This window comes from Thermobia domestica, chromosome 4, assembly GCF_964235325.1.
Source record: "Thermobia domestica chromosome 4, izTheDome1.hap1.1, whole genome shotgun sequence".
In the NCBI taxonomy this organism is placed as follows: Eukaryota; Metazoa; Arthropoda; class Insecta; order Zygentoma; family Lepismatidae; genus Thermobia; species Thermobia domestica.
The window spans coordinates 187,152,535-187,169,425 of record NC_137457.1 but is presented as its reverse complement, the minus strand read 5'-3'; positions in this window follow the sequence as shown (position 1 = coordinate 187,169,425).

Below are 16,891 nucleotides of genomic sequence, written 5' to 3'. Positions count from 1 at the left end.
AAAACTAGCATATATTGGATACGTTAAGCTTATTAATGTACCTTTAGCCGGTATCTCAGGTTTATTAAGATGATTTAATAGATTTTCAAGTTTTAATTATTATTAATATATAATATTTCTAAATTTAATTATTATAACACAATATTGATCTATTTAAATTCTAATATACTACTATAAATAATTATTAAATAATAAGATGCCTGATTAAAGGATTATCGTGATAGGCTAAATCAAGTATTTCAATATACTCTTATTACACTTAAAAGAATTAAACTTTCACCTTTGACATCAAAAATCAACGTGCGCCGTACACTAAAGTGTAGAAAGATAAGCTGAGATAAGCTAGTCGGCTCATACCCCACATATGAAGTTTACTCTTCTTTTTCTAGTGCTCACTAATCCTAAGACTCTTTTATTCTCTACAACCCTTGTGTTAGGGACTCTTATTTCCCTAACTTCCTCATGATTTGGTACTTGAATTGGTCTTGAAATTAACCTCCTATCATTCATCCCTCTGATTTCAAAGACCAACTATCAACATCACACCGAATATGCTTTAAAATACTTTTTAGTACAAGCTATTGCAAGATCCTTACTTCTAATAGCAATTATTTTACTCTATATAGGACTGCAAACTACATATTATTTAATCACTATTTCCTTACTTTTTAACATAGGGCAGCTCACCTCCACTTCTGAATACCCGAAGTAATAGAGGCCATACTCTGAACAGACTGCATTATTTTAATAACATGTCAAAAATTACCGCCCCTTGGCTTACTTTCTTACAGCTTAAACCCCACAAATCTAATCTACCTAACCTTAATTTTATCTTTAGTAGTAGCTTCAATTGGAGGTTTAAATCAAACATCACTACGTAAAATCATAGCATTCTCATCTATTAATAACACTGGCTAAATACTTATAGCCCTACTATTAAGTGATATAGCATGATCTCTCTACTTCTTATTTTATGATTTACTTTCAACAATAGCAGTCACTCTTTTCGCAATAAACAAAATATTTCATATTAATCAAACTTTTTCTAATAAAATTATTGTAACAACAAAATTAGCTATTTTTACCAGTCTTTTATCCTTAGGAGGTCTGCCATCATTCTTAGGATTTTTACCTAAATGAATCATCATTATAAAAACTGCCGAACAAATGTCATTTATTATTCTCACCTTAATAGTAATAACAGCACTAATTACCCTTTTGTATTATATGCGAATTCCGTATGCTGCCTTCATTATTAATCATCATAACCAAACATAAACATCCTTAATGAAAAAAATGAAGAAACGTCAATTAGATCAATATTCATTATTATTTCATTAGGATGCATAATTATTTTACCTTTAACTGTCAACATCCTTTAAACAAAGACTTTAAGTTTAAAAAACTAATGGCCTTCAAAGCTATAAATAAAAGGCAATCTTTTAGGTCTTAGTATATTAACTACCACTCCGGAATTGCAGTCCGATATCATAAATATTGACTATAAAACCCAATAGGAGGTTTATTAAAAATAAATAGATTTACAATCTATCACCTAATACTTCGGCCACCCCATTTAATTTCACTTGCAACGACGATTATTTTCTACAAATCATAAAGACATTGGTACAATACTTGATCTTTGGGGCTTGGGCAGGGATAGTAGGAACATCACTAAGTCTTCTCACCGGGTAGCTTAATTGGTGATGACCAAATTTATAACGTAATTGTTACTGTTCATGCTTTCATTATGATTTTCTTCATAGTTATACCAATTATAATTGGGGGCTTTGGTAATTGATTAGTACCTTTAATACTAGGAGCACCTGACATAGCATTCCCCCGTCTAAACAACATAAGATTCTGATTACTACCACCTTCATTAACTCTACTATTAACAGGAAGAATTGTAGAAAGTGGTGCAGGAACCGGATGGACTGTATATCCTCCTCTCTCCAGAGCCATTGCTCACGCCGGAGCCTCTGTAGACCTTTCTATTTTCTCCCTCCACCTAGCTGGCGTATCCTCAATTCTTGGAGCAGTAAATTTTATTACAACTGTAATTAACATACGAACTCCCGGGATAACTTTACAACGAATACCATTATTTGTTTGATCTGTAGTAATCACTGCTGTATTACTTCTTCTATCTCTTCCCGTATTGGCAGGAGCTATTACAATACTTTTAACTGACCGAAATCTTAATACCTCCTTCTTTGACCCTTCAGGAGGAGGCGATCCAATTTTATATCGACATCTATTCTGATTCTTTGGTCATCCCGAAGTTTACATTTTAATTCTTCCAGGATTCGGCTTAATTTTACATATTGTAACCCAAGAAAGTGGTAAAAAGGAAACTTTTGGTGTTTTAGGAATAATTTATGCAATACTAGCAATTGGATTCCTAGGATTTATTGTCTGAGCTCATCATATATTCACTGTTGGTATGGACGTTGATACTCTCGCTTACTTAACCGCAGCTACAATAATCATTGCTGTTCCTACAGGAATTAAGGTATTCAGATGAATTGTCACACTTCATGGAGCACAAATAACCTATTCACATTCAATCTTATGAACTTTAGGTTTCATTTTCCTATTTACTGTAGGAGGCCTCACTGGAGTCGTATTAGCAAATTCATCTTTAGATATTGTTCTCCACGACACTTATTATGTAGTAGCGCATTTTCATTATGTACTATCTATAGGTGCTGTATTCGCTATCATAGCAGGACTTATTCATTGATTCCCCTTATTTAGAGGAACAACGATAAATCCTACATGATTAAAAATTCAATTCTTAGTAATATTTATAGGAGTAAATATCATATTCTTCCCTCAAAATTTCTTAGGAATAAGAGGAATACCTCGTCGGTATTCAGATTACCCAGACGCCTACACTACATGAAACATAGTATCAAGTATTGGTTCATTCCTCTCCTTCGTTGCCGTCCTAGTACTTGTAATTATTATATGAGAAGCCTTTGCAAGAGCTGAGCCAGTAGTCTTTTCAGATCAACAAACAACATCTTTAGAATGATTTCAGAACCTACCACCTGCAGAACATAGTTATGCAGAATTTCCCTTATTAACGAACTTCTAAGGTGGCAGATAAGTGCATTGGGCCTAAGCCCCAAATATAAGAATAATCATCTTCGTTAGAAATGGCCATTTGAAATCAGCTAGGTCTTCAAGATGCAGCATCCCCTGTAATAGAACAAATAGTATTTTTCATGATCATGCAATACTCATTGTAACTATAATTACAGTTCTTGTAGGCTAGCCTCTCTTTTACCAAACACATATATTAACCGCAACTTATTAGAAGGGCAAACTCTAGAGACTATTTGAGCAATCCTGCCTGCTATTACACTAATCTTTATTGCCCTCCCATCCTTACTACTCCTATACTTACTAGACGAAATTCATCAACCAGCAATCACTCTTAAAACAATTGGACATCAATGATACTGAAGTTGTGAATACTCTGACTTCTCCTTAACAGAATTTGATTCTTATATAATCCCTATTAATGAAATAAATCCTAATTCATTTCGTCTAATAGATGTAGACAATCGTATTGTATTACCTATTAATATTGACATTCGTATCTTAATTACCGCTGCCGATGTTCTTCACTCATTAGCTATGCCCGCCTTTGGTATTAAAGCAGATGCCACTCCAGGACCTTTAAATCAAGTAGCAGCTAATATCACACATACAGGCCTATTCTTCGGTCAGTGCTCAGAAATCTGTGGTGCAAATCACAGTTTTATGCCAATTGTTGTTGAGGCCTGCCCTCATTCAGTATTCATTAACTGAATAACAAAAATAATACAAGAACTTTCATTGGGTGGCTGAAAGTAAGCAATGCTCTCTTAATCCAAAAGATAGAAAAATAACAATTACTTCCCATGGAAAAATTAGTTAAATTATAACGTAAGCATGTCAAGCTTAAATTACTACTCAATAGTATTTTTCTATTCCACAAATATCTCCTATAAAATGATTCATACTATTTATTATATTCTCTCTATGTTACCTTCTATTTGCATCTATTATATATTTTAATTCAAATACGCCTCACCCTTCCTTTGATAGCACTAATATTAAGAAAACAACCATAAATTGAAAGTGATAACAAACCTTTTTTCAACCTTCGATCCCTCAACTTCGATCCCTCTAAAATTGTAAAGATTAAAAGAAATTAATAAATACATTTTAAATAAATTGTCTTGTGATTGTTGAATTAATATTGATCCATCCTTAAAACTACTATACATGCCTTAAGCACCAGGACATTCTCTCCAGCCTTGATCAATATTATTATAATATGCACCTCCTACATATAAAGGTAATTTAATAATATAATTTGTTTATAAATAAGGTAAAAATCATATATTTCTATCATTGTAGATCTAAAATAAAACTTCACACACATTAAAGACTGCCCAATAGAATAACTTGATAATAAAATACCAACCCACAAGCCTACTACACTTACAAGTAGGGCACTTATTTTAGGTGTAAAGGTAAAACAACACAATAACAGTAGGAAAAATCAATCAACGCAATGTTGCACCTCCTAAAATTGCTATCACTACTAATCCTAATGTTCCCTTACATATAACCCAACCTTCATTATCACTAATAGAATGAATATTAGTACCCCCAAAGCCCTTGCCTGTTAAATAAAATCTTAAACGTACTGAATAACATACAGTTAGGCCCGTAGAAAAAAATAATAAGAAAAAGCTGACTACATTAATTAAAGACAAAAAGGAAACTTCCAAAATTAAGTCCTTAGAATAAAACCCAACTAAAAATGGTATTCCACATAAAGCCAAGTTAGCTACATTTAAACAAGACAAAGTAAGAGGCATCTGACTTACAAGTGCTCCTATTCTACGAATATCTTGAGTACCCCCCACACCATGAATAATTGCTCCTGCACATAAAAAAAAGTAATGCTTTAAATAAAGCATGTGTCAATAGATGAAAAAAAGCTAATACAGGAAATCCTATAGACAACATTATTATTATAAGACCAAGCTGACTTAAAGTAGATAAAGCAATAATCTTCTTTAAATCATATTCATAATTAGCGCCAATACCAGCTATAAATATTGTCAATCCTGACAATAAAAGCAACACATCTCCCGCATAAACACTCTCTAAAACGAATTAACAAGTAAACTCCAGCAGTCACAAGTGTAGAAGAGTGAACTAATGCTGATACGGGTGTAGGGGCAGCTATTGCCGCTGGCAATCATGCAGAAAAAGGAATTTGTGCACTTTTTGTTATTGCTGCCAAAATAATCAAACTAGAAATAATTACTATTTCATTATTATTTAAAACTCTATGCAAATAAAAGGCATAATTTCAACTTCCATAATTCAATATTCAAGCAATAGCTAATAAAATTGCTACGTCTCCAATACGATTAGAAAGGGCGGTTAACATGCCAGCATTATAAGACCGTACATTTTCATAATAAATATCTAAACAATATGATACTAATCCTAACCCATCCCACCCAAGGAGGATTCTAATTAAATTAGGAGAAACAATCAATAAAACTATCGAAAGAACAAATATTAATACAGGTATAATAAACCGATTGAGATATCGTTCAGATCCTATATACTGTCCACTGTAATAAATTACCATTCTAGGAATATAAAGTACAAATCTTATAAATATAAATGATATTCAATCAAATAGAAGAGTTATAATAATTTTATTTCTATTAAAAGAAATAACTTCTCACTCAATAAATACACTATATTTATTGATTAAAAAACTCAAGCCTATTATAAATAAAAAAAAACACTTATTCTATTTAAAAAGGCAAATCTAGTCACACAAATTGAAAAAGGCCAAACCATGGCTTAAGGATAAATAAACCTTCTTTAGTTCCACAAACTAAAATTTTATTCTAAACTACTCAAGCAACTACAATCATAAGAATCTCGGCCCCGCAAAAAAGATCAATAATTTAAAAGGCAATCAGTGTAATATCAATAATAAATATTCTTTCACACTTCCTCTCCAACAAGAATATAAATTAAAATAAGGTATTCCATGTTGAGTATATGAATATAAATATAATCTATAAGCAGCTCTAAAAAAAGAAAGTAAAGCTAAGCCTAATATGCTCAACCAAGATCAACCAACAATTCTATTTAACCTCCTAATAAATTTAATGTTGGTGGTGCGGCTATATTAGCAATTCTTAGTAAAAATCATCACAGCCCTAAGCTCGGTATAAAAGATAATATTCCTCGATTAATTAACAGTCTTCGACTTCCTAAACGTTCATAAGAAATGTTTACAAGGCAAAATAATCCTGCAGAACATAGACCGTGAGCAATTATTAATGTAAGGGCACCTCTAAATCCCCATAATCCCATAATCCTATATGAACAACAGAAGAGTAAGCAATTAAAGACTTCACATCAACTTGTCGTAACCATACTAATCTAACTGATCAAATACCTACAACTCTAATACCAAATCAAATTAAATTTATATTTACAGCCACATTTTCTATAAAATATATGATACGTAATAATCCATACCCTCCTAGCTGCAATAAAACTCCTGCCAAAATTATTGAACCACTTACGGGCGCTTCAACATGTGCCTTAGGTAACCAAAGATGAACTAGAAATATAGGCATTTTAATTAGAAAAGCAACAACTATAGCAAAATATCATATATAATATGTAATTCCTAAATCTATTACACTTCTCTTATTAACCATCAATAAGCTACCTTTAACATATTCCAAATAAAAAATACCAATCAAAAGTGGCAACGAAGCAAATAAGGTATAAAACAAGTATATTCCTGCCTGCACTCGTTAGGGTTGATAACCTCAACCCAAAATTAAAAATAATGTAGGAATTAATGAGCCCTCAAAAAATATATTTAAACAATCTAGAAGAAGAAAATCTCAAGTAGAGTAATACAAGTAATAATAAAACTAAACTAATAAAACTAGTACTATAAAATGAACTTCTCAACACACCTTCTCTAGTCATAATTATAAGAATATCAATTCAAATACTTAATAAAATCAACGAATATCTCAAACTATCCCTCCACAAATAATAACCTACCTCCCAAGGAGCCAACCCTATACTATTTTTTATTATAAATAAAAAACAAACTCTAATAAGACAAAACTGAACAACTCATCATAATTTAAAATTAAAGCCTAAAGGTATTAAAAACAACATAAATATTAAATATTTTAGCATCGTAATACAACTAAAGAATTCAAGTAATCACCTCCATGAGTTCGAACAATAGACACTAAAATTGACAAGCCTAAGCTACCCTCGCAAACACTAAAAGTTAGAAATAATAAACAAAAATAGTTTTCAATATACAAACTACCTAAAGAATAAGATAAAGGTAAAAAACTTATCAACACAATGAATTCAAGTCTTAATAAAACCATCAGTAAATTCTTACGCTGAATAACAAAACAAGCTATTCCTAAAATAACTAGAAAACAAGAAAAGAAAATAAATAATATTTTCATAAGCTTTTATAGTTTAATTAAAACATTTATTTTTAGTTTTATTCTTCAACAAGCGAAATATTCATTTTTAGTTTCTTTGGAAAATTCAGAAGAGCACGCACCTAGTAATCTTAACGTTCATACTTCACGCCCACCCGGGACATTTTCAGTGTTTTTTTCACTACTCTGAATCGAAGCAAATCATGCATATAGGTGATTAAACATATTTTGAGGGAGTAATTTTGTGGTTCGTTGGCGTTTCGTCGTGGTGTCTTGTTATAATTTACAAAACGGAATTGGAGCCATCGCGGATAGCGCTGCAAGCCCACCAGTTTTGGAGAGTGGTTGTTAATTGCCCACCAATGCTTAGACCATGCATGTGGGGTTATATCTGAAAAATAAGAGAATAAAGAACCATGATATCCCCAATGTCCGTTGACACAACTAAAAGTCTGAAACTATGAAAGAGATGTCGAAACCCGGAAAAAGGTATTTAATCTTTTCAAAGGTACCCCGTATCCAGGACAAAACTTTTCCCCAACTTCCTGCGGAGCGCCCCACGAGGGGCCCAACACAAAACTTGAAAATTGCAGGGGTAAATAAGTAGTACATCATTTAAAAGTATTGCTATAAGAAAGAAGATGGTAAGAGTCTCGCGTCTCTATGCTAAACTTGTGCAAAATAGCGAGTGTTCAAAATGGCAATGAATCATTAGTTGAAAAATCCCTGTCCACAAATAGATATGTTAAATTCAAAAGAGGAAAACGCGTGTCTTAAGATTGCCAAATTACATTACACCAAGATAGAATAAAAAGTACACCATGTTTTTTTTATTACATCACTAATTTTAAAGTCTATGACCAACGTTTGTGTCCTTTAGGATAAAGGACATATGGTTATGAATTACGAAATTAATGGTAGAATATAAACACACGCAGGCATATATATATATATATATATATATATCGACAACATTTGGGAAGTGATTCCTGACACGAAGATAAGACAAAAAATATAGAACAGCCTAGGTGCACAAATGCTTTCTTTCGGAGATATAGCCTGAAGAAAACATGAAGAAATGAAATTTAAAGGTCCATAGCTTAAAAACTATGGGATCTACCGGAGTCGGGTCAGGACGTCACTTAGGAACTAATATGTGCGCTATAGAAAAATACATGTTTCAGAATTCTAAGGTAATCACGAGGTACCTAATACTATGGAGTCCTGTAGCAAAACGTAAGTAAATATTTTTTTGAGTATTCAGTTTCATAGTTTAAAGGAAAAGTGTGATGGAAACTTAATAAAAAAATAAAATATCAGATTTTAAAAAAGTTTCTCTGATCTGCGATTCAACGTACGACAAAAATAATTAAAATTACAAACCAGTTGTGCTAGCAGTCTCGTCCACGAGTGGTAGTAGTAGGTGGTTTATTTCTGCTATATGTATGGTAGGTGGCGAGAAAGGGATAATTTCAACTAATCAAAACCACGTATTTAGCTCCTATTTCTAAGAACGAACTTCCTTTAAAAGTAAAACACTGGGGAATTTGTCAACGTTTTACTTTCAACGCCTACATTACCCTTCCTTTTTCATTTGTTTCTGTTTACATACCTGAGACGAGTATCTCTAAGTAAAAAAGATCAGGCATTTTTGGACCTTGATATTTGTAATTACAATAATAGCAATAGGACTAATACTACTACTTGGCTTGATGAAATCTTGAAAATAAAGAAAGAAAATGAATGGAGAAAATGAGTTACTGAATTAATTCTATCAATGGTTCTATATTTGATATTATCCATTAATTTTGTGCATTTTAAACTGTTGTTTATTTACCCTATGTTCTCCCCTTTTTTTAAAAAATATGGCATATATTATAGAAATCATAAACCCTCAGTTTATTTGCAAGCTAACGGGAATTAGGCCTATTTTAATAAGGATAAGTTGTTCAACTTTTTCTAGTGTAATCGAATTTTGCATTTTAAATATTTACAAATCAATTACCAAAAGTTAGCATTTTCAAAAATTATTTAACCAATAAAGAAAATTACAATTTCTTCTTTGGAAGTAGTATTACTTATAAATCATTTGGTGGTAACCTAGCAGCTCAGGCCCTCTTAGAACTCCAAAATTTTCATTAGGGGCTGGGTTCTTCCCCTGAATGATCAATCCATACTTTAATTGATTTGGAGGTAAGACTACTGTTAATAGATTTAAAACTCAGCACAAGGTTTTGTTTTTACTTTAAAAAAATAAACTAATATATATGCCGCATAATCTATCCGTATAATACGCATATATGTATAGTCAGTTGAAGTACGTTAACTTGTTTATATAATCCCTCATTTGAGTTAATTGTAAGATTATTTAATCCCCCGACTGTTATGTTCTCATCGGCGCCTTTGGTGTCTATATATTTTTTTTTCTGGTACAGTGCTGTGGACTGTGAGTACAAGTTTCAAAAAATTCCCTTTCTTCATTTCGTCAGCCAGTGTTTTACCTCACTCCTACGCAAGAATATTCTTTATGATTTCTTCTTTCCACCAGTGGAGGGCAACTTCATTTTGTTGTTCTATCTACTCTACCAGGGGTAATTAATCTTGGAGCGAGCGTATTTGGATTGCCTAACTAACGGAATTTGTACCTCAAACAATTCTGTGGCCACTGTACATAGCGTTGTTGCCTAGTATTCCATACAAATGTGGTAAATATATATAAGTTTTACCATTAATGCAAAATGCTGGCAACACTTTAGTACTAGAAGCCGTGCATTAGAGAGAAATAAACCTTAATTAAATAAAATCATATAAACGCCATCTTGAACACTTGATCGGCCCAAACTCTACTTACGTTTTTTATATAGCTACATATACAGTAAGTTGCGTATACACAATTATTGATATAATTTTCTGAATAAGTACTAGAACAGTTGCAAAGATTTGGTTCTATCACTAAATTTATTGTTGACATGAGAAATGTATCCACAATGAACTATATATCAAGGGTATAGCATTTACCTTGTGAGAGAACAATATGACAGTCGTATGCCATCAATCATGGTGATAGTTGTTTCAGTAGTACGTTACTCACAGGTGAGTTCCTATGATCGAAACTGCTGGTTCGAGTCTAGGTTATAGAATATACTTTCTAAAGCTACGCTATACAGGACTTCTCTCGCATTTGACCCACTTCTAAAATTATTCACTCTCATTAGTCGCTAGTCGACGAAACATAATGCATGAACCAGTGGTGCTATTCACCCTGCCCGCACGGGTTCGCAAGTACGGTTTGTTAAGAAATTTCGAGTTATAGAACCGTTTGTTATACCCAGACATAAACACATACATTACCTAGTAAAAAGTGAACTAAAGATATGAAACAAATTATGTGGTGAACCTACCAGAACAAATTTTCAGAAATCCAAAATAAACCGTAAAAATCGTTTTTCACAAATGTTCATAAAATTTTCGTTTGTTCACGATTTATAAACAATTTATATCAATAACAAAATGACCGGTTCCAACCGCAAGTAACCGTACTCACTTTTAGGAATTCGAAAATAACATTCACATCGTTTGTTCACTATTATTCACATACATTTTTCGTATCTTTATGATTTGTTGACAATCTTATTCAAAAAACACAATAAACAGAGCTAACTTTACATAGCAGAACCATTTTTCGGGAATCAAAAATAAACCGTATAGATAACATTTTGGTATCTTTTGTATTTCTATTAATCTAGCAATATCGTTTATGACAAATTTCAGCACAAGAGTAAGCTTTTAGAATACAAATATTTCACAGTCAAGAGGAATTGACTAATAATAGGAAGGACATTGCTTTTCTCTGTACATACCAGAAGATTAATCGATTGCGCGGATCTGTAAATTTTAATTGTCTTTGTTCTTAGAACTCCTTAAAAATACAGGGGTAAACTTATTATCTCAGAAAAAATTATAAGCGTTTATACCTTAACGTCAAGTGCTTAGTTATCAGGAATGACATCTGGGATAATGTGAGTGTAGTGGTAAGGTGATTTAAATTTAAAACTCTTTATACCATTAGCAACAATTCTCTTCCATTGTTGGTTGAAAGTCGTTCTTTTGATACTTTTCGAGAGCCATCTGCCTTAGACAATTCATTCAGAAGACATTCGCTATGCTAAATAATTTCGTCACACCACTTTGCATTAGTATGCTGTGTAGGTCCCTACATATTACAATACAAGTATATAAATTTACCTATCTGTCCACAACATCTCTCACAAGTAAACGGTCCAAATGGATGAATAGAGGTGCGGGATGAGACTTAGTGCGCCTGATATAGGATGTGAAAATATGTGTATATTCAAAGTTATAGCGGCGAGAGTGCCATAAGAAACGGTGGGGGAGGGGTCAAAGTTGGTGGTAGAAGGGCTATGTTATATTATTGAAATATATCAAATAAATTGTTGGATCTTAAAAATAGTGAAAGATAGACAATGCAAATGGTGGCAGTTTCACAAATTGGGGAAAGAAGAATGGGCAGATTACATCACGAACATTCGCCGCCAACTTAATATCCGCCATTTTGAGATCGTTGGTATGAAGAAGGCAACTGAGATGCTGCAGTTCCTTTTCTAGGGATCTTTGTATCTGACTTATCACGCCGTTATCCCATCCTGTGTTTGTGGCTTCACAATCGCTGCCGACTGCCTCAAGACTTGACACGTCGTACTGGTTCTTCTCTAAAAGCTCCAATATAGAGTTGGCAATATCCTTGCCAGTGCTTGACTTGTGTGTGGCATGACCCAAGTGTTTTGAATTGTGATCCGATAGAACTATGATATGCTTTTCTGTAACATCTCGTCTTCATAGTTTGCCGTTAATTTTTTTATGTACAAGAGTTCCATCATCTTTTCAGTCGAAGTAGATACATGAAATCGCCCGGTCTAGGCGAGCCTTGTCTTTCTGGATCTTCTCACCCAGTTTATCTTTTCCTCTTTGTACCTTCGATCTATTACCAACAAGATTTTTGTCCTCTGGCGTTATGAGTCTCGCGTCCTGAAGTACAGCAGAAGCTACCAAAGCAAGCTGTCTGTCTGAAGCTCCAGTTCTAAGCGCTGCCTCCGCTGTATTTTGAAGACATGCGCCTTAGGCTACGTTTCCTTCTTGGTCGCGCCTCGAGGTCAGATTCTGACATGCTTCCAGATTCAACAGACTCGCTGGATTCTCCTGACGACGCGAGTATCTTTGACCTGTGCCTATGCCTAATCCCACTAATTGATGAACTGCCCCTTAAATGTGCTCACTTTACGGGAAAACATCTTTGATAGAGGTTTGCTTATTCGGACGTCAATATTACCAATGCTCGTTTTCCGTGACGTCCTCTGGTCCAAAAGAAACTTGAATTCTCGTTTTGGAATCTTGCGTATCCTCTCACTGTTGGAATCTTCAGCGGTTTTACATGTGCAAGACGCAACATCAAAAAGAAACTTCTCCGCTTGTGGAATAAAATTTGCACGAAGTGTTGCTTCTTGTCCTTGTCCACCGAAATGTTTTTCCTTAGTGCGACACTTTCTATAAAATGTTTTCAGCATGTCAAAAACTCTGTTTTCTAGAACCACAGAAATGCTTGGTCTACACAAAAAATGTACAGCTCTTTGTCCAACTAGTTTACAAACGTTAGTCACTGGTGATTTAGTTACTCTTTCGTCACCACTTAAACCACTTCGAAACCAATGATAATGTCGCATAACGTCAGCTTACGTGGGTAACTGCGCTTCACTCATTTCACTTGGAGTGCCAAAAAAGCCTCGCTTTTGTTCACACTTCCCCGCTTTGGTTTGCTATGAGGCTTTTTCTTCATCTTGCTTTCCATTGCTTCCGCACTTGGAAACCAAAGTATACAAAATGTCTTTGAATCGTATCTCACTAAGAAGAATGTAACTTTAGGTACAATGCACAAACTCTCTGTCTTAATAGAAACAGTAGGGAACTAAAACCGTTAAAGCTTAAGCTGTAATAAACTGGCCGGTTGGATGGGTTGGCCGAAGTACGCAATATTTATACCACCGCAGAACTTCGAGCGAGAATACTCTAAAAACGTCGGCGTAGGTTCTGGAGCCAACGGGGCAAGCGGGAAATGCGCGGATCTTCTGGACGGAGCAGGAAGTTGCGACGTCGCTCGAAGAGCGTGGCCAAAGGTAACAACCACGAAGTTATGTAGCATGCCGCTAGATCGCATTTGCTGTCGGTGCACATAACTAGCGAAATGTTGCCGAAAACAAATCGTGTTATATCAAGAACTATGCCTATAATCATTGTTAACGTAGCATTCCAAAGAAAATCTAAACATGAATTCCAACAACTGAGCTAATATGGCTGTACTTTGACTCATAAACCTTTTAAAATTATTTACTGGCATTGCTACAAGTTTCGTTTAATAAAATAATTGTATTGTCACCATCCCATACCTCTAAAAATGATCACAAGTAGCTTTTATGTCATTGGTGTTGTGCGTGTTGAATAAAGAAACGCTTAAAAACTTTAAGTCCGTTGGGGCAAGGTAATGGCTTGTCCCCCTCCCCCCCCCAAAAAAATTTAAAAAATCTGTAAGGTCGGTGCCACCAATAGCACCTTTTCCGCACTAGCCGTCATAGAATTTCCAACAAAAGTGCAAAACGCTCCACCCTAGTGAATATGCCCTTAATACTACCAAGCGGGATCTGCTGAGGCCCACAGCACTTTATTTATAAGTAGGAAAACAAGACACTGAAAACTAAGCAAGTGCGTTTTATGATGAATGGGGTCAAACTTGACAATATATAAACTTTTTCAGATTTTTTATGCAATTAAAAATGTTAAAAAAAATGAAACAAAGTAATTTGTAGGTCTTCGAGGCCCGTGCTTGTTCTTCTTAGAGTTTATATATATGTATGTATGTATGTATATAACTGATTTATTTTAATGTATTTTATACAGTAACTCACACAATGAGGAAAATAGCATTACTTTCCAAAATTGGATCCGATCGGGATTGAATTAATGACTTTATGATAAGAAGTCCTGTTGTTAACCATTGAGAGAACATGCCCACATTGGCCGTGCTTCCCCTGACGAAATATAACTGAGTTTCGAAGAAAATGATATTCATATCCGTTCAAAATGGTGTTATTTTGCTCCTTTATTCTTTTAATCTACTATGTTGTCTGTATTGTTTCATTGGAAATAAGGAACTTCGATTTTTCATCTTGGTGCAGAAAACACCTTGAAAATTGTTACTTAGAATGACTACATCTCTTACATAGCTATTCGCTGCTTTTTAATAGAGGACCACAAAAGAAAATAATGTGCATTCCTGATCTGCTATTTGAGATTTAACTCTAAATAACTTGGAAAGTTGTACTTAAACGAGGAAATATCACGAAGTGACCGTTATCTGCCATTTTAATAGCTTTTCAACTTGCACAGTTACATTGCTGAATCTCTAAGACTAACATAGATATTGAATTTTATGCACAGAAACCTACACAAAATTTTAGTGAAACCTATACAAATTAGAGAATTCACGCGACTTGGTGCGCAAGGCCCTAATAGCATCCAGCAAAAGTCCTCGCTGCTCCAACGTTTGCGTCATCGGATATGGCACTTAATTCTAATACGGTTGCCGCATCTAAGGTATTATAAATTAGACTTTGATCTGGATATTTCGAAAACACGCTTGAAAATTGATAGAAATGTACTGGCAAGTGTTCTGGTTAACACGTTGAATGTTGGAAAACATCCATTTCGTGGAAAACCTGCCGTCTTGGATTTGTTGTTTCAATAGGTATAACGCTTATACAAAACATTCTCTAAAGCCTTTTTTAACCCGATTTTTTTAGCTTGTATTTTTTTAAATTTGTAGATTCATAAAGTGAGTGTGAAAGTACAATCCCAAGAATATTGGGGAACACAGTTCTCTTAAATATATTTACCACCGTAGAAATAGAAAATAATGAAAAAAAACTATTTCCAACTCTGCAAGCAACAGCTTCTTCTCACGATCAGTAAACCGGCATTTCCCTCTACTAGCGTTAGTTTCTACAGTTTTTGTGCTGTCTTTCAAGATAATGTTGTGAATTTTTGAAACAAGACGCTGAAGGAGTAACGTATTGCCGATTATGAAGTAATAGAACACAGTCATACATGTTCAGTTGATGTCAGTGTCGAGACGATGTTGTTTCAGCTTGGTAAAAATTGTGAACAGGTCCAACCAAAGAACAGCGTGCATGCAGATTCTGTTGCAGTATTGTTTCCGTGAAGGTCAGATTGGAAAACCTTTCCTCGTCTAGTCGCACAGCCAAATTTTGGGCGCAGTACTTCCAAATGGAGAAAATTGTGCATCTTTTTATTAGAGCAGAGTGCACTGTCGATTGAGTACTCCCCTCTAGTCTGTAAAAGTAAAGATTTCGCATTTCTATGCTGCTGGGCACCTAAATTACGAAACGTTTGCTCAGTTTTATCTTCAGCAAATTATGAAATTAGAAGCCGTCAGGATTCGAACGGTTCACCACCAAAGGCTAATTCACTTCGAAGAACGGATAAATTTTTTCAAGGGTTTCGGCAAACATGATCATAGAGCAAGTACTTCTGCGGAATGCGAAAACTGTTGGAGGACCGGCACACGGATTTGGGGTGTCTGAAGAGAGGATTGCTCTTTGGATATGTGCAATTCCAGGTTCCTTGAACATTATTGAGATATTAGTGGCGTCTATTCCGAATCGTCCGAGCAACATGTAAAACTTCACTAATATCGATGGGTCAGAGACGAAACCGACGTCAAAAGGCTAGTGGGTTGGCTAGTAACTCATAGCCCATTCGAACGATAATAAATTCTCCTTGTTTCATTATCTACTGGATTTGTTCCTGATGAAACTATCAACTGTAATGATGCTCGGGAGTGCGATATAAGCGCCATCCACTCAATTGTAGATCAGCATTTCAGTGAGGTTCATCTTAAGCGAGGAGATAAGGCACAGTCTGTTACAAGTGTAACCAGAACAATTGTATTAAAAGACACATCCGTTGAAGTAAATCAAACCAGCTTTTCCATCACCTTCTGTGCGCTCTACACAATTAAGAGGAGCCGACAGGTTACTTAGAGTTCGAGCTGATTCTTAGAACATCTGCCTTTTTCCATTATTTAGTAATGCGGGAAAGAAGCAAGTCAGCATTTATAAGCGTTCTGCAGAAGGTAAGACCTTGTGAAGGAATTCTTCCACCAAATTTCTTTTTCAGAATGGATGGAGGATTCCTAATGTATCGATAGATATGGGTGAGTCCAGCAAAATTTGAACATATATGCTTACAGTGTGTGAAGTACATAACTAATG